The 18393-nt window shown below is 43.7% G+C and overlaps 1 pseudogene; it reads left to right on the forward strand.

The window, feature by feature from the left end:
* Positions 1-238: 238 nt before the first annotated feature.
* LOC102018795 lies at positions 239-1181 on the forward strand (annotated as a pseudogene).
* The last annotated feature ends 17212 nt before the right edge of the window (positions 1182-18393 follow it).

The following is an 18393-nucleotide window of genomic DNA, read 5'->3' on the forward strand; positions in this document are numbered from 1 at the left end:
CCTAGATCTCAGAAATTTGACTATGCCTCACCAACATGCCCTATGCCAGCTGCTGCTGACCTGAATCCCCACCTCAACAAATCCAGCCACAGCAGTCCTGTGTTCAAGACAACAAGTACACAGAAGCTTAAGCAACAACACAATTCCTTCTTATATTACAACATCATAACTCCAAAAGAGACTAGCTCCAAATATATCACATCAGGAAGAAAGGGCAACAAGCACTTCTGCACCAACCATGGCCACCTTCCTGGAGTTCAGCACCAAAGCCAAGATGCCCATTGTGGGCCTGGGCACTTAGAAGTCTCCCCCAGGCAAAGTCAAAGAAGCCGTGAAAGCAGCCATCCATGCAGGATATCACCACATGGACTGTGCCTACAGCTATCAGAACGAGAATGAGGTGGGAGAAGCCATCCAAGAGAAGATTCAGGAGAAGCTCACGAGGTGAGAGGGCCTCTTCATTGTTAACAAGTTGTGGTCCATGTTCTTTGAGAGAAACCTGGTGAAGAGGCCTTCTGGAAGACTCTGCAGGACCTGAACCTGGACTACCTGGACGTCTACCTCATTCACTTTCCACAGAGACTTCAGGCTGGGAAGAAACTCATCCCCAGGGAGGATAAAGGCAATATCCTCCCCAGTAAAGTCACATTCCTGGATGCATGGGTGGTCATGGAGGAGCTGGTCGATGGGGGTTTGGTAAAAGCCCTTGGTGTCTCCAACTTCAACCACTTACAGATTGAAAAGCTCTTGAACAAGCCTGGTCTGAAATATAAACCAGTGACTAACCAGGTAGAGTGTCACCCATACCTCAACCAGGAGAAACTGATCCAGTACTGCCACTCCAAGGGCATCACTGTCACTGCCTACAGCCCCCCTGGCTCTCCAGAGAGACCTTGGGCCAAGCTGAGGACCCTTCACTACTAGAGGACACCAAGATTGAGGAGATTGTTGCAAAGCACAAAAAAACCACAGCCCGGGTTCTGATCTGGTTCCATATCCAGAGGAAGGTAGTAGTGATCTTCAAGTCTGTGACAGCAGCTTGCATCATTGAGAACTTTCAGGTCTTCGACTTCAAATTGAGTAATGAGGCGATGGCAGCAATCCTCAGCTTCAACAGAAACTGGAGGTCCTGTCTTATACCTGGCATGTCGCATGTGGAGGAGGATCCTTTTGAAAACTGAAGCTGAATGACGTGATTAGATGACCAGACATCCAGAAGGAGGGTGTCCCCTCACTGTGTGGAACTCACTCCCTGTGAGACTTACTTCAGCCAAGCTTTTCAGGACCTATGTTGTACCTGAGCTCATTGCAGGCAGACTGTAAGCAGTGCTGTATTGAGAGAGCCTGTGCTCCATCAGGAGCAGACATCATTGCAAAGTGTGACTCATGACAATTTTTTCACTTGTTTGATCTGTCCAGGTGTTTGTTAAATGCCAGGATCTCTTCTAACAATTGAGGATACAATAATAAAACTAGCACAAGGTCATGAGTTCAATTCCCAGTACCAAAAAACAAAGTAGTAGTAATAATAATAATAATAATAGTAAAAAAAAAAAAAAAAGGAAGTTAGGGCAACTTAGTCCATAAGTGGAATGCAGGAATCTACCTTTTCACATTAAAAACTCTCTGCTATCTTTTAGATCCAAAATGTTCCACCAAAGGTACATGTGTTAAAGGCTTGGTTCCAGGCTGTGGTGCTATTAGGAGGTGGTAGAACCTTTAAGAGGTGGTGCTCACTGGGAGGAAGTGAGGTCACTGGGGGCGTGACCTTGAAGGGCATCCTGGGAGCCTGGCCCCTTGCTCTCCTTTTCTCTCTCTCTCTCTCTCTCTCTCTCTCTCTCTCTCTCTCTCTCTCTCTCTCTCTCTCTCTCTCTCTCTCTCTTTCTGATTCTGGGCTTCCCTGAGGCAAGCAGTTTTGTTCCACCATGTACTTTCCACCATGATGCTCTGCCTTGCCACTGGCCCACAAGCCAGGCAGCCAACTGACTGTGGACTGAAGCCATGAGGCAAAATGAGCCTTTCTTCCTTTTAGGTTGTGCTGTCTCAGCTAGGTGTAATGGAAAGATGACTCTTCTCACCTGATTCTGATGTTCATTGAGGGACTGCCTCTCATGGCCCCAGGGGTAGAAAATTCTGGAAGCCACCCCTTCCTCCTCAGTGTGAAGACCACTCTCTCCTCAGCTGCTCTGCCTGGTATTTTGTCTTGCTGACTCAGCATGTGATATCCAGGCCACCCACTATGGTTCAGGCTCTGCTGCCACCCTGCTGCTCACCAGCCCTAGAACATGGGCAAGTCACTTCCCCTCTCCTGGCCTCAGTTTCCTCATCTGAACTATGCAATTACACACAAGAGTCTTGGTAAGGTTCCAGTTACTGTAAGTTCTGATCTTGGACAGTAATTTCTAGGAGCTTTCATTAAGTCCAACTCAGGATTTTAACATTACTTTTTTAAAGCATTAGAGACCCAGGGCCAATGAAGAATATATTCCCTTCCATGCAAAATTCCCAGCAAAAAAAGTCCCTGGGTTATTACTACCCTCTAAAATCCTGGTGTGGGGGAAACCAAAGCAGTCTTTCCTTTTATTTTGTAGTCCCATGTAGTCCTTTATTGGAAGTCAAACCCCTTCCCTACACTCAGCTCAGGACCCCCATTTCTCTCTGGCTGCCCAGCATACCCTGAACAAAGAGGGGTGCTTCTCCACCACCCTCCAGAGGCTACTGTGAGGAGATGAGAGTTGGGGAAGGATATCCAACCTCAGTCACAAGTATGCGGTAGATATGTGACACAAGCCCCGTGTCAGGATGGCAAGCAGGGTTGAGGAGGAGACAGGTACAGTGGCTCCCATCTGTAATCCCAGTATTCTGGGAGGCTGACACAGGAAGACCTCAAGTTGAAGCCCAGCTTTGGCAGTAAAGAGGAAAGGAGAGTGGAGGAGGAGGAAAAGTGGGAGGAAGGGGGAGGAAAAGAAAAGTCAAGGAGGGAAAGGCTTTGGTCTCCGCTTCTGCTACCTACTTATGTGTTTTCCAGCTTCAGTACTACTGTGCCAAGCAAGACTTCAGGGAATCACCCTGTCACTCTATATGATCTTCCCCACTGTGAATTACTATAACACTCCTGGTCCCTGATCATCGCCTATCCCTTTCTCTAAACCCAGAGAGGCAAAGGCCACGTGGATTTTACATAGCACTGAGTCCCTACTGTTTTAAAGATCACCCAGTCCAGAGAGAGTCACAGTAACTATTTGTGGATTCAGGGAATGGATGAGCCCCTACAAGTCATTATTGTCTTATAGATTCTGCCTTCTGTTGCGGTCTACTGCCAGAGGCATGTCACGTCTTCAAAGGTAGACCCAGTCCCGGCCCTTCTCTCTTTTTATCCCACAACCAACAAAGAGCCTGGTCCACTGTAAGCAAGTAACAAATTCTGGAGTGAATGAATGAGTGAATGCGGAGCTACGACTGAAGGGAGGTTTAAGGTAGAAATGAGCAGAGGACTATAGGAGAAAAGGCACAAATCCACAGTTTGTGCCACCAGATAGGCAAAGGAAGAGCTGAGATGCCACCTTCCTCCAGATGATTTACCCGTGTTACTGCAGCCACCTCTTGCAGCCATCCCCCTCAGACTCCTGCTGCAGACTGCAGTTGCATGTGACTTTCACTCCAGCTACTGTGCCCTTGCTTTCATCTCACTGCCTTTGCCCTCAACCTGCACCCCTCTAATCCCATGTCAGGGCACCTGGGAAGGACCCTGCCTGTAACTCTCTGTCACAGCTTGGCAGTTCTGGGAAAATCTTCTGCCCCTGGGGCAACCCAGCATAGACACTACTCTAAGCCCATTCCCGGACAGTGTGTCCAGGGCTCTTGTGGAGGGCAGGGCCAGGTGAGTCCCTTTCCCAAGCGCAATGAGCCTTCTTTGGACTGTCTCTCCCATAATCCCTCTCTCATTCTTCCTGCTCCCTCAGTTCGACCCTTTGGACTTTGGAAGGTGAGCACATTTAAGCCGACAGAGCAATGAGCAGCACTGTAAGCGGAAAGGAAGGCAGAGAGGGAGGAGCCTAAAAGACAAAGGACAAGCAGTCACTGCTGACTGCTGACATGTGTGCAGTTCAAGGTGGGGCTTTCGTCCTAGTGGTCACAGGCCACGGAACAAATCAGTGTAGCCATCCAACCACCCTGCTTATCAAACGTGCTGCCAACACGTTTGTGCAGCAGCAGTCCCCACAAAGTAGCCACTCGGCGGGTTCTCTTGTGCTTAACGACAGCAAGCTGCATTGCCAAAACCACTCACGCCAATGCCAAAGCTCGCGGTTTTCCAATCAGTTATAAGTTGGTTTGATCAGGCCTGAATCAGTGGACCGTTGTGCCGTCTTCATAACGCACACGCTAAGACATAAATATGTGAGCAGTTCTATATTAACATTAATTAGAAGCGGTAGCCCGGAAACGCTCTGCGTAACGCTGGGGATCACAAAAGGAAGTGTGTCGTCCGCTCCAGTGTGAGCAGCTGAGAATCATGCATAATGTAAAAGTGTAGACTGCAGCTGGTAGCCGCAGGCTGGATCACAGGAGATGATTTTGACTTGTGTTTATGATCAGGAAGAACTACCTTTCAGTCACGGCACCACAGCAAACACTGCCCCGAGCCCTGGGGGGTACGAAATCATACCACATAACAGTTAATAACAAGCCTGCTCAGAGACCCAAAGCTGGGCTTTTTATGTACGTTCAGTGCATATTTGTAGAGTCTAGAAGGAGGGCAGGCAGTGGCGGCAACATAAAGCAGGTGCTACCTGATCAGCCGAGAGGCTCATTTGAGACGTGAGAGATGAGCTCAAGCCGAAAGCACAGCCGGGTTGATGCAGCAGTGGTTGGTCAGCCCAAGGCAGACATGCTGGGCATGCTACTTCCTCATCGTCTAATAGCTCAAACTCAGGTTGGAAGGGCTGCCCACTCGCAAAGCCTGCAAACAGCCCACCTGGGAACAGAGCCTCACTGGTGGGTTAAAACAAGAAAGACAAGTGAAAATCCAAGTACCTGCCACGCTCGGCTGTTCTCCATTGTGGGGCTTCCCTCAAGGAGATTGGGACAGACTTCAGCAGACACACAATTCATCCAGCTAAAAGCTTTCATTCAATTATTTTGGATGTACAGCATTATTTTTCAGTTGCCATATATATATCTTCCCAGAATTTTTCATCTTCCCAGACTCAAACTCTATGCCTGTTAAACAATTCCCGTTCTCCCTCCAGCTGCTGCCAACTTCTAATCTACTTCCCGTATCTATGAATTTGCCCACTCTAGCTCTTTCACGTAAGTGGAATTATATGATGTTTACCTTTTGTGTGGCTTGGTTCACTCAGCATAAAGTCTTCAAGCTTCATCTCTGTTGTAGCACATACTGGAATTTCAGCTTTTGTGGCTGAACGAGAGTCTATTGTGTGCATACAGCACACTTTTCCATTCATTTTTCTGTTGAGGAACACAAATTGTTTCCACATTTTGGCTATTGTGAGTAATGTAATCTATTTGAGTTCACCTTTTCAGGTTTTGGGTAGACACAGGAGTGGATTTACTGGATCATATGGCAGCTCCACGTTTAGCTTTTTTGAGGAACCATCAAATTGTTTCTTCTAACAGCAGCAAAATGTACCATTTTACATTTCTACCAGCAAAATATAAGCATTCTAGTTTCTCAGCATCCTCACCTACAATTATTTTCCCTTCTGTCTCTTTGTTATTGGGTAACCATGATAGAAGGTGTGAAGTGGGATCTCACTGTGGTTTTGACTTGCATTTGCCTGATAATGGCTGGTGTTGCCTGTCTTCCCATGTGCTTATGGGGCATTTGCAGCATTTCTTTGAAGACATATTGTATTTCTTTGCTAGAATTGCCACAGTGAAGTACCACAGACTAGGTGGCTTGAACAATGTAAATGTGTTTTCTCACAGTTCTGAAAGCTACAAGTCCTAGATCAGGAGGGCTGGTTTCTTATAAGGCACTGGCATACAGATGGCATCTTGTCCCTCTGTCTTCACATGGTCCTTCCTCTGCGATGGCATCCAAATGTTGTCTCTCTCTCCCTCCCTCCCTCCCTTTCTCTCTCTCTCCTCTCTCTTCCTTCTCTCTTTTCTCATCTCTCTCCTTTTTCTTTTGTGATACATGCAGTTGGACCTAGGTCTTGCTCATGCTGGACAAGTATTCTGCTACTGAGCTATAGTCCCAGATAATGTTCTCATGAAAACATCGCTCATTTTTGATTAGGGCTTCTTTAACCTTAATTCCCTCTTTAAAGACTCTATCTTCAAATACATAGGAGTTCTGAGAACACAGATACAGCATGTAACAAATGTCAACTCAAGTCCTTTGCCTAGTCTTTAAATTGGGTTGTAATCATTACAAGTTTGGGGGTCAAGTGTGTGACTTAGTCTTTATTTCAGAGGGATAAAGGTGTAGATAGAGCAAAGAAGAAATGTCATTAGTTTTTAATCTTAGAATTTTTCATTTGATCAGGTGTAATCATAGTCACTATCACAAAAAATGCATGCCCTCCTTCTCCTCCCCAAGGAGACCCAATCTTACTATCTTCTACAAAATAGCACAACAATAGTTCTCAGAGGTAAACAAGAAATCACCACATTATGCCAAAGCCATAGTGAGCCAGTTTCCAATATCTACCAGACTGTAAATCACTAGAGAGGAGAGCATCACTTCTTATTCAACTTTGAGTTGGACTATGCCCCAAGCATTAATGCCATTTCCTTACTTTAATACATGCAATGACCCATGTGGTAGGCATTATATCCCTATTCCAGACATGAGGAAATAGAGTGACAGGGGAGTCAAGCGATTGCTCAAGTTTATGCAGCAAGTAGAAAAAGGAAAAAAGGGGACCTGAGTCTGTCTAATTCTTCTGTCCTCTGTACTTTCTCCATAAATGTGAAAATGAGATAACATACCCATAAATCAAGAGAACACTTCATTCCAATTAGATCTGTAGGTGGACTGAGTTCATCTCCAAAAGCTACCTGTTTACCATTCAGAAGGTATCATTGTCTGTCTCCACAAAAGAATTTTCTCACTTCTCCTACTTGCTAATTTTTTTAGATCTTGTTAAGATAAAGGAAATCACATTTTGGGGCTTAGACCTTGCCTAAGAGTATGTGAGCCGGATCATTCAGGTGTTCAGAGTGTAATGTGTCTTTACAACATACTTATCATGTGCTGTAGTAGCTGTGAGAACAAAGCATACAACACAAAATAAAATACATACAGATATAAAAAAAAAAAAAAAAATGGTGTTCTGGAACACCCTGAGTCAAACTGCCCTCTATGAACCAAGGACTTTGCTGACCTTCGATATATGAGATTGTTTTCTTTCCTATGAGAAAAATGGAACAAAAAAAAATGCTGATTGTTGGACAAGTTACCACACGGTTTTGTATGTCCTTCCTCCCCCAATTATCTCAGCAAGGGAAGAACGTGTAATACTTTCAGAACTCCTCAGTGGTTTTTTTTTGTTGTTCAGTACTAACAATTAAACTCAAGGCTTTTGCCCTAAACTCACATCCTCCGCCCTTTTATGGTATTATTATTTTTTATTTTCAGACAGGGTCAAACTAAGTTACTAAGTTTCTCAGGCTGTGTTTGAACTTAGGATCGTCCTGCCTCAGCCTCCAGAGTCCTGGAATTATAGTCCTGCACCACCACATCTGGCTTCCTAGATTTTTTTTTAAAGAATTCCTCCTTTGACAATTTTGATGCTTGATGGTTAATCTTAATGGTTAGTGGAGAAAGGCTGCCCATTAAATCTCATTAAATGTGGCAAAAGATATGATTGGATTCCCCAGTGCCCATGTTTCTACTATGATAGAAATACAGGGGCCAGGTACTTTCCCTTTGGGCAATAACTTCTGATAGTGTCTGTGGGGTTGGCTGCAATTTGCTTATAAAACTTCTTGATCCACCACCAAGGACAGGCTTGACCACTTCAGATGTTTGCAAAAAGAGAAAATGGTCTCACCAGCAGGAGGCCAAAACCAGTATGGATAATTTGTCAATGTTGTTATCACTGTCTTGGATAGAGAATTAACAAAAACGTAGAACAAGCATTAACTGTTTTCAGTTTCTTGGAGTGTTGAAACTTACATCTCTTTACTCTTGACCCCCTTAATCTCATTCCCTTTTTAAGAAATCTCATGTTTTTATCACAATTATTATGAATGGAACCTACTGAGTTAGAGTTCTTGTCTATTCATGTAACATATTTAACTCATATGTATGTAAAAAATTACAACATATTACTCCTTTTTGAATGACATTAGAAAACCTTAGTTAAGGCAATAATCTTGGCTTACAACATCAATACTAAGAGGATTCTTATTACTGAGTGTAAAAATGCGTCAGTATTCTCTTGCTATGGCAAAGAACCCAAGAATAACAACTTTAAGGTGGAAAAGTACATTTTGGTTTATAGTTTCAGTGTCCACACACACTTGGATCCATTGCTTCTAGGCCTACGGAGAGGCAAAGACACCATGGCAAAAGGCAGTGGCAAAGAAGAGCTGCTCACCCCATGAAACTGGATAGCAGAGAAAGATGGAAAGAGCCAGAGAGAGAGGTGCCAGGGACAAGATGTGGTCTCCAAGGTCATGTCCTCGTGACACATCCCTTCAGATACTCCTTACTTCCTCAGTTTCCATCATCTCCCAATAATATTATCGAGAAGACTTGGGAAAGGGAACCAAATCTGTGTCCATTTTGTGTTCTAGCTCCATTTCAAAGCTTAAGTCTCTGTTTCCATAGGTTTGTTTCTGTAAATGTCATAGTTACTTAACCTGATTCCACTGTTCCCTGTATAAAGTGTCAAACACCTGTGTTCCTTTGTCACAAGCTAAGCCCATGCTTTGTAGCAGTATTTCTGTAGCTGCACTAAAGCATATCAGAAAAGACCTAATCGCCCCTCCCAGACCAGGAACTAGAACTGTATAAATATTCTCCCTCCTGCCTTTCAGGGTCAGTGCTCGGTCATGTACTGGGTGCCCATCACCGGCTAATAAATTCACTTGTCTCTGCATCGGGCCTCCAGGGTGACTCAATTAAATAAGCACATTTGCCACTACAAAACCATGATCACATCAGTGGATTAATCCATGGATGAAGTTAGAGTTCTCATGATCCAGTCACCCTCCCAAAGCCCCACTTCAGAATTATGAGATTTTGGGGGGACATTTTTTATCTTACCCTGACAAATATGGAGAGGTTTGTCCTGATTACAGTTGTTTGTTTTCCCTGTCACTGAAGACAGTAGACCATTATTTACCACATAGCATAACCTTATTTAGAACTCATTTATTTTTTAAGTTTAAGGGGTAAATTTTAGATAGACGTAACTGTTTGTGAGGAAGGACATACAGAACCATGTGGTAATTTGTCCAACAATCAGCATTTGTGCATTCCATTTTTCCCACAAGAAAGAAAACAACCACATATATCAAATGTCAGTAAAGTCCTTGATTCATAAAGGGCAGTTTGACCCAGGGTGTTCCAGAACACCATTTTTTTTATATCTGTATGCATTTTATTTTGTGCTGTGTGCTTTGTTTTCAACATAGTAGCTGCTCCACGGACCATAGCTACTGCAGGATATAATAGGTATGTTATAAAGATACATTACACACTGAACACCCAAACCATCAGGCTCACATACTCCACAGACACTTTTATAGCCCAGACCACATACAGATTATCAAAATCATCTGTTGGTAATTTCTGTTGTTCTTGTTGTGGGGGGGACAATCTGTGTGGGCGCAGGGACCAGTGCGATTGGATCAATGTTTCTGGCCGGCTCAAATACCTTCTCACAGTGCATGATTCCAAGACTAGCTTCATGTGTGGACTTCTGAGGACACAAATTCTAGACCAAGCCCACAAAAAAGTTTGGGTTTAGCAGTAGGGCAATGCCTCTTGCTTTGATCCATACATAAGTTTCTTACCTGGTTAATTGAAATAAAATATATGTGTCACACAGCTTACACATGATAATAAAGCATACAATAATCTTCCTTATAAATCCATACAGCCAATAGATTCTCACAGAATGCTCTGCTTGATTTTATCAAGCTTGATAGCCAACCTGTGGCTGCAACAGACATGACTATAGATTTAACAAGGATATTGGTGATATATCTGCTTACCTTGATGAGTCAGGTAAAGGCTATGTCAGGACATCTCTTGATCATCCACGATGTGAGCAATTGCTTTGCTGAGTTAGATAGCAGTAGTTCTCTAATGGTGGAAGAATTTTTCATTGAATTTTTGTGCTATTGGAATATGATGGCTACAGATACAACAATCTTTTAAATTTAATCCATATTACTAACATTTTATGCATTTTGTTCTTAAGTCTAGACAGTCATCAGAACAATAAGCCCTCATGTGTAGCAGTTGTCACTTTCCCTGGCACACACCATGCCATCTTCAGGCTTCTGACGTGTTGTCACTGAACATGGACTTGGGAGGAGAGGCACGGTAGTGTCTCGTCATATACAGTGCCATCTGTATCATACAACTGTAGCAAACATAAATAACTTCAAAAGGTTAAATGATAAAATAAGGAGGGAATGCTAAGTTCGACCATCTCACTATGATTTAGTTGTAATCATTTAGCTATTTCACTTGATAAATCTGTGTCTTAAAGTTCCTGAAAATTTAGCAATCATTTTTGCATGCTGAGAGAAACCAGCCCAGTACACCACTGCATCTGACCCATAAAATTCTAAGTGACCCCTATGGGTACTTGGCGATGCTCTAAACTACAGGCAATTACTTAATGACTACAAGTAGCTGGTACATAGCTCTATGCAAGTGAGAATCTTTGCTCACTGATATTTTTAATGTATTTAGAACCTTGGATTAGGTACTCAATAAGCATATGTTAAATGGAATTTATTGAGATAGAGACATTTAATTATCACACATAGTATAAAGTTTAAATATGAATGGTTCCAGAGCAGATCTACCCAAGATTGTGGTTGATCTTTGCCCTGTGAGGTGCTTGGCTTTTTCCCTTTCGCTGCAAAGTGGCTGCCATAGCCCCAAATATAAGATTGTCACAGCATAACATCTAAGGAATGAAGAAAGGGATGATAATCAGGATAATAAATGACATCTGATTGCATGTCTTTTCAAATAGCTAGAACACAATCATTTAGGAAGAGTCTGGGAAATCCATGAACCTTCTTTTCTAGACACTTGAATTGGAGATGGACAAAGAAAACTATCCTAATGACAGTCAAATAGTTTCTCTGGTTTCCTACCAGGACGATTCAATGCTAGGAATCAAATAGTACAAATACAAGACTTGTATCAGATTATTTCAGCCGTGTTCTTGACGTGATGAACATAAATTACAAAAAACAAAACAAATCCCTTGTAAAAATTCCTTGGTTCATGGAACGTTCAAAAAACTGCACAAGAAATTGTAACTGCTCTCAGAAGTATATTTTCTGAGTTTTGAGCACAGTAATGGTGCTATTAACAAAGAAAACAACTGAAAGCCTTCCACACACAGAAAGCATGTACACTACTGACCTTCAAAGACCCTGACAAGCACCCTTCCACCCAACCCTGCGACAGAGCCCAAAGAAATAGATGCAGCTTCCTTCGGGCTCCCTGGACTGTCAGCATTGATTCTGGTCACTGAAGAAGATGCTTTTCTGTCTGTCACTGTTTGGCCACATCTGTGGCAGAAAGAATCCCTCAGATCAGCAAAAGTCCCAAAAATAAATGTCAGGGGAAAAAAACGACGTCTGGGTTTGACTCTTTAGACTCAGAAAGAATCATAGGACTTAGAATCACAGTGAATCCCAGAGATTATCTTCTTTGCTTGTGTCCAAAACCCCAAGGTTAATTCATTCTGGGAAACAATTGTATACAGAGGCGATCAAGTGTTTTGTTCATGTGTTTTTTATTCATGTGGTGTATGAGTCACTTTCCTATCACTGAGACAAAATACTTAACACCAGCAAGGTAAAGGAGGACAAATTTATCTTTTCACATTGTTTCAGAGGTCTCAGTCCATGCTTTGTTCCTTGGTTCCAAGGCAGAAACAGCATGATGGGAAGGAACGGTGGAGGAAAACTGCTCACCTTACGGCAGCCAGGAAGTACAGAAGAAAAGGAGAAAGTGGAGGTAAGAATACGCTCTCTTGGGTCACACACCCCAGTGACCATCTCCAACTCGTCCCCCCTCCTAGCAGTACCTTTAGCTACTGAACTCATCAAAGATGAATCCATTGGTGAGTATAGCATCATCCCTATGATCCAATCACCTTCCTCACACATGAGACTTTTGGGGGACATTTTAGATCTGAACCATAACATGAAGTACTACCTGCCCCAAACCTAATGTAACCATGAGACGCCATGATTCCTTCCGTTTTTCCCAAAACAAGCAGTTTTTTTTCTCAAATGGAAAACAAAAAAAAAAAAAATTGTCTTTAACTGTAGTAAATTAGATGTAACATAAAATTTACTTTCTCATCACTTTTGAGCCTACACTTATGCTTAACGCTGTGTATTCACATTGCTGTGCAGCCAGCCTCCAGAGCTTTTTCATCTTGCAAACCAAAATTCACTGCCTACTAGACACTCACTCTTCATTTCCCCGTCCCCCTGCCCCTGGCACCCGCCATTCTCCTTTCTATCTCTATGAATTTGACTACTCTAGATATCTCATAGATAAATCATGTAGTATTTATCTACATGATAAATCATGTAGTATTTATCTTTTCAGGATAAATCGTGTAGTATTTGTCTTTTCATGATCTGCTTCTCTCATTCAATGTCCTGCCCTCAAGGTTCATGAAGACACAGTATGTATAATGCAGTGGTCCCTTGGTTCACGAACTTAATTTGTTCCACAATTCTGGAAAAGATGGCCATGTTTGTGCTCACGCAGCATAGATGGCCACAGTCATATTCCTCGCCCCATTCAGAGTCCACAAACAAAGACAAAATTTTCCAAATGCTTCTGTTTATAAACCAAATTGTTTGCAAACAAAAGCATTCATACACTGAGGGACCACTGTAATCTCCTTTTTCCTTAACGTTGAATAACATCCCATTTCATAGAGATCACATTTTGCTTATCCATTCATTTGTTGGTGGACCTTTGAGTTTTTCTACCTCCTGACTAGTGTGAATAATGCTGCCGTGCACATGGTATACGGATATCTCTTCAAGACTCTGCTTTCAATTCTTTTGGATGTGGGGCTGGGGATTTAGCTCAGCGGCAAAAGCGCTTGCCTGGCAAGCGCAAGGTCGTGAGTTCGGTTCCTGGTACCAGAGAAAAACCAATTCTTTTGGATGTATACTCAGAAGTGGGATTCTAGGTCTGTAGTAATTCTATTTTGAATCTTTTGACAAACTACCATACTATTTTCTGTGGTAGCTGCATGGATCTACATTCCTACCAATGGTGCACAAAAATGAAACATCTCTTTAGAAAACACTAGCATAGAACAAAGTTTGACAAATACCAACCTAGTCTAAATCCATCAGTCTGCAAAGAAAGAGAAGTCCAAGAGACCTGTGCAGTGTCACACAGCTCCTCACGGGTGAGGCAGGCAGGGGCTCAGCAGGAAGCTGACAACTCTGCTGAAGTTGTGGAGAGAATCTGATGCAGGAATTATGTGCAGAGGTACAGGCAGCATCCAGCAAGCCAACAGAGAAATGAAGGCTCTCGGGAGGGCAGCAGTGACATCAGTTACCGCCCTTTACCCTGAAATAGGGAAGAGATGAAGTGGTGTTATTGAACCAATGACCCTAGACCCACGTGAGCAGGTTGCCCAGCAAGAGATGACTTGTAGTGGATGTAACCGCCACCAAAACCATCACGTGGAAGGAACAGGGAGAGAAACACCTTACTCCTCTCTCCTTTTGCCCATTTTCCCATTGGCCAAAACCAACTGGAAAGCAAAGCAGAGGAGAATGTCGCAGGTAGGAACAAACCCCCAGGGTGCAGAGGAGAGCACAGACGGGTGAGGAAGAAGGAGAAGGTAGAGGAAAAGGAAGGACGTGAACTGGAGAGGTGTCACAGGCATAAAGGTTCATGCTAAATGCTCTTTTGCTTGCCACTGCCCAAATCAAAGAAGGGCACTTATTTTGGCAAAAACGGATTCATTTGTTGGGCACCACAAATTATAAATCGGGTCTAGGGGAATGTCTAAAGCTTGTTCTTGTCCTGCCCTTGAGCCAGATTGGAAGGCAGAAACTCCCAGTTCTTTTCTGGTCACAGCTGAAAGCCCTTGGGCTAGTGACTGCTTTGGCAGCATGGGATAAGATAAGATCTGCTGAAGAGGATCAGGTACCTGGGGAAACTATGGTTTCCTCATTGCCTCCTGTCCCATCCTTATCCTTGTCCCTGCAAGGATGCTTTGTGCTTATCAGCCCCACTGTAGTTCTCACTTCTGTTCCCAGAAACACTCACTGCCCTTCACTCATTGTCCTTGACTCAGATGTAATGAATAAATACCAAGGTTCTGGCTGCCTGGTGGCCTTCTGTTCCCCATGAACAACCGGTCATCCCAGATCCCTGCCTGCACCCCTATTTCATTTCTTGCTCTCTCATGCTGTGCATGTAACACTTGGTAGGAGATCAGGGAGCCACTGCAGGGGTCCCCAATAAGCGGCACAGTGGAAGGGCTCCCCAATATTTATTCACAGCAAGCTCCCAGGTTATGGAGGGGCCCATCTGCCTCAAGTCAGCGTCTCACCTTGTACAGGTGTGTTAGGGCCTTCCCCAGCGAGGAGCAGTGCGGGAGGGAACACAGTGAGACGCAGACGTGTTCAGGCTGTTCCATCCCTTCCTGGACCTAGGCCTCTCCCTCCCTGATCTAAGAAAATGAGACTGGACTTAACTTCCAGCATCTGCATATTCTGTCCACTCAGCTGGGCTGACAAGGAGGAAGCTGTTTAGGCCCTAGGCCTGAGGAAGTTTGCAGAAGCCACTTGACTCTAAAAGGAAAAAATAGCTAACTTAAAATTCCATTTTGCAGCCAATTAAATAAACAGTCCTGGTGTCTGACATTGAGGGTGTCTATATATGATTTTCTATACTGTGTATCATAGAAAATTAAAACTGCAGAATGCTCATGGAAGTTTAAAAAAAAAAAAAAGGAAAAGAAAAGAAATTGCCATGAATCTTGTTACCAGATGAAGGGTCCCCTGGGCTTCTTTCCAGGGGTCTTACTCTTCCAAAGAATCAAACAAACACACAAAAAAGGCAGACAGGGGTGCATTTATTGAAAGTAGAAGTGAGATGTGCTCTACAGGGCAACAGTGGGCCAATGAAAAGGGTCACAGCAGCCCCAAGCGTAAGAGGAGAGGGGCCTTTCTATCCAAAACTCCCAGGCTGGCTTCTGTCTCTTACAAATAAGCCATTGGGAAACTAGTTCTATCAAAAACTCACCTGGCCTCATGCCAGATTTAAACTATCCTATGGAAAAAACTTGTTTAGTTTCCTGCCGGATGTGAATGAAGGTTTGAAAATAGCATCTTCTGATTGGTCCTGCAAACAGCGCCAGATTCCGACAGATTGAGAATATCGCTTTCTGATTAGTTCTGCGTATACTGCACAGGAGCCCTGGAGTCATTTTGGATCCCGTGCTCTACGCCTATCCTCTCTTTATAGGAAACATCTTGCTCAACCTGTTAGCTCTGAGTTTTTTGTAACCTTTAACATGTCCCACCCTGTTTGTTGTCTGGTTACCTCAGCTCTAATCTCCTACCTGGATCTCACCACTAACAGATACCCAAGTGGACATACTTGTTTCTGGGCTATAACTTGTGGCAAGATAATTTGGGATGAGACGTTTGGTTTGTTTTTACTGTTCTACAGGAGCAGCTCCACAATGTCTATGCAAGAGGAACAAAGGGCTTACAGGAAGCTAGAAATGGATCTTGAAATCACTTTTATACAGCAGGCATGATGGTTTCAATCAGATGGCTGGTACATTGGGGGACTTTTCTGTGCCTTTGATGGAGACAAGAGCCTTGTCTTGAAGCTGGCATGTGCAGAGATTTGTGCGTGTTTATTCTAATAAATCTCAGGAGGGAGGTCACTTACGTGGTAGGCAAAGTTCCCTACCAAGCTGCCCCTTGGCAAAGCTGTAGAACTGATGTGAGTGGTTGGGAAGAGAGAAAATGTATGGTAGAGGGGGAAAGAATGTGAATTGCCATGGACAAAGGGCAACGTTTGCCAGATGTGTCTTCCAAACATTGCCCCCACCACATGTCTCAACCACGTGCTCTTCAGACATCGCCTTGGCACCCTCCATGTTTGTGTGATAGCAATCCTTTCTTCCAAGTAAACCTGGACTGCCATCACCAATGCAGTGAGGACAAGTGACTTCAGGGGTCACTTCTGATGCTAGATCTTAGAGAAGCCCACCCTCCTCCCTTGACCTTTGGGAAGCTGGTGGAGTGAGGAAGCCCCGAATGGAGATGGGAGACCAGCCTCAGGGAAGGACACACAGAGCTGATGAGGCTGGTAAGCAAGCGGACAGTGAAAGCTATTTGTGTTGGTCTGGATTTTTCCTTGCCCACTCCGAGAAAGCCTTTGTGTTTCCTTTCCCTCAAGTCAGCTCAGTGAACCCTTCTAGAACCCTGTCACTCTTATATCCTGAGGATGGAGAGAAGAAACCAGCACTTGAGAAAGAGGCGGCTATAGAAGCACAAAAAAATAAACAAGGGAGAGTGCCTTAAACTGGAGAACAAGAACAGAGGTAGATGTAGGAATTTACAACCCACATCTTTCAAAACGGTCAGGAAAAGGGGCCACAGGAGGGAGGAAATGCTTTTTGTGCCTGCAGACCTAGACAGGGCCCCAGGCGGGGCACCCACCATGATTTCTGTGTCCCTGGTGGCACAGAGCAGCGGGCCCAGCAGTGGGGCTGAGCAGGAGGCCTCCCTTTCACAAATACGACCCCTACTTTCACAAATACGACCTCTGCGTGTGATGCTCCAGGACCTTTTCTCTGTAGTGAGGTACCCACAAAAGGATGGATAGTTCCAACTTGATGAGATGACAACTTGGGGTTTAATTTCATTTGGTATAAAGAAAAATGTTCTGTGACAGACTGCTGACCCTTCCTGCATAAAATTCATAGAAATCATTAGAAAAATATTTTTAACAGCAAATGCATAAAAACAGAGTCATGATTGAAAAGAAAGGAAACTTGGGCCAGACCAGAAACTCATCAGAACCTCTTAAAGCAAGAACATCACGAAGATTAGTGGAAAGAGGAAAAGCTGCAGCTCTGGACAAGGGTCGGGGACTCTGCAATCCTCAGGGGTACACCAGGCCCTCGAGGGCTGGAATCCAAAAATCAAAAATAGAGCCAGAGCTCTGAGTGGCCAAGGTGAGGGCCGCCCTGCCTCCTCATTGGGAGGAGCACTGGCTAGGGTGCAAGCTCGCTTTCCACAAGCGGTGGGGACAGGGGCTCTGGGAGCAAGAGACACACCAGCCACGAGACCCCAAGCACTGACACACCACAGACCTTTGTCACACTCTCAAAATCCACCGTGCAGTGGCTGTCTCCTCCCGCTCCACCATCTGTCCCTGTACACTTGTAACAGAGCGTCCTGCAGAGATCCTTAACACTCATACACAACATTGCACTCAAATATTTGAAGACAGCCAGCACCATAGTGTAGAAAGAAAAGTTTAAAACTAAATAAACAAAGAATACTTTAGTGGAAGAAATAGATTAAAACATAGAAGGATTCCTTTAAAAATGCATAATAAATCTCTCTAAGGATTTAAGGAAATAATACGGGCAATAGCAAGAATAGACAGAACCAATCAAAACCAGAGGGCAGTAATAACCTTGGCTTTGATTTATAAAAAGATTATTTCCGATAGACATTTTAAGGAAAGGACAGTTGAAAATCTGGGGAGAAATTTCATCATTAAAGTAAAAGAAAAGCCATGAAACATTCTCGAGGACTGCATGGTTATCTAAAAAGGAAAAAGGAGTCAGAATGCCCTTAGGCCTCCTGAAAACAGCAGTGGACGAAGGAAGACCTTGGAGCAGTTATCATCCATCTCGAAAGGAAAATAACTTTGAACCTAAACTTCTATACACAGGCACAAACTACACATTAAAATAGAGGTCAGTACATAATAGCCTATGGAGCAACCTCCTGTTTGTACATATAAAATTGTTAGAATAGTCACATCCATTCATTCACCTACTGTCTGCAGCTGCTTTTGTGTCTCATCAGCAGAGCTGAATAGTTGCAACAGAAATCATATTGCCACAAGTCCAAAGTACTTACTATTTGGACCATTTTTTTAAAGCTTGTTCTTTACTGATATTTTAGAAAGCAAGA

The sequence above is a fragment of the Chinchilla lanigera genome, unplaced genomic scaffold (genome assembly GCF_000276665.1).
Source record: "Chinchilla lanigera isolate Chin_1 unplaced genomic scaffold, ChiLan1.0 scaffold00003, whole genome shotgun sequence".
NCBI classification, from domain to species: Eukaryota; Metazoa; Chordata; class Mammalia; order Rodentia; family Chinchillidae; genus Chinchilla; species Chinchilla lanigera.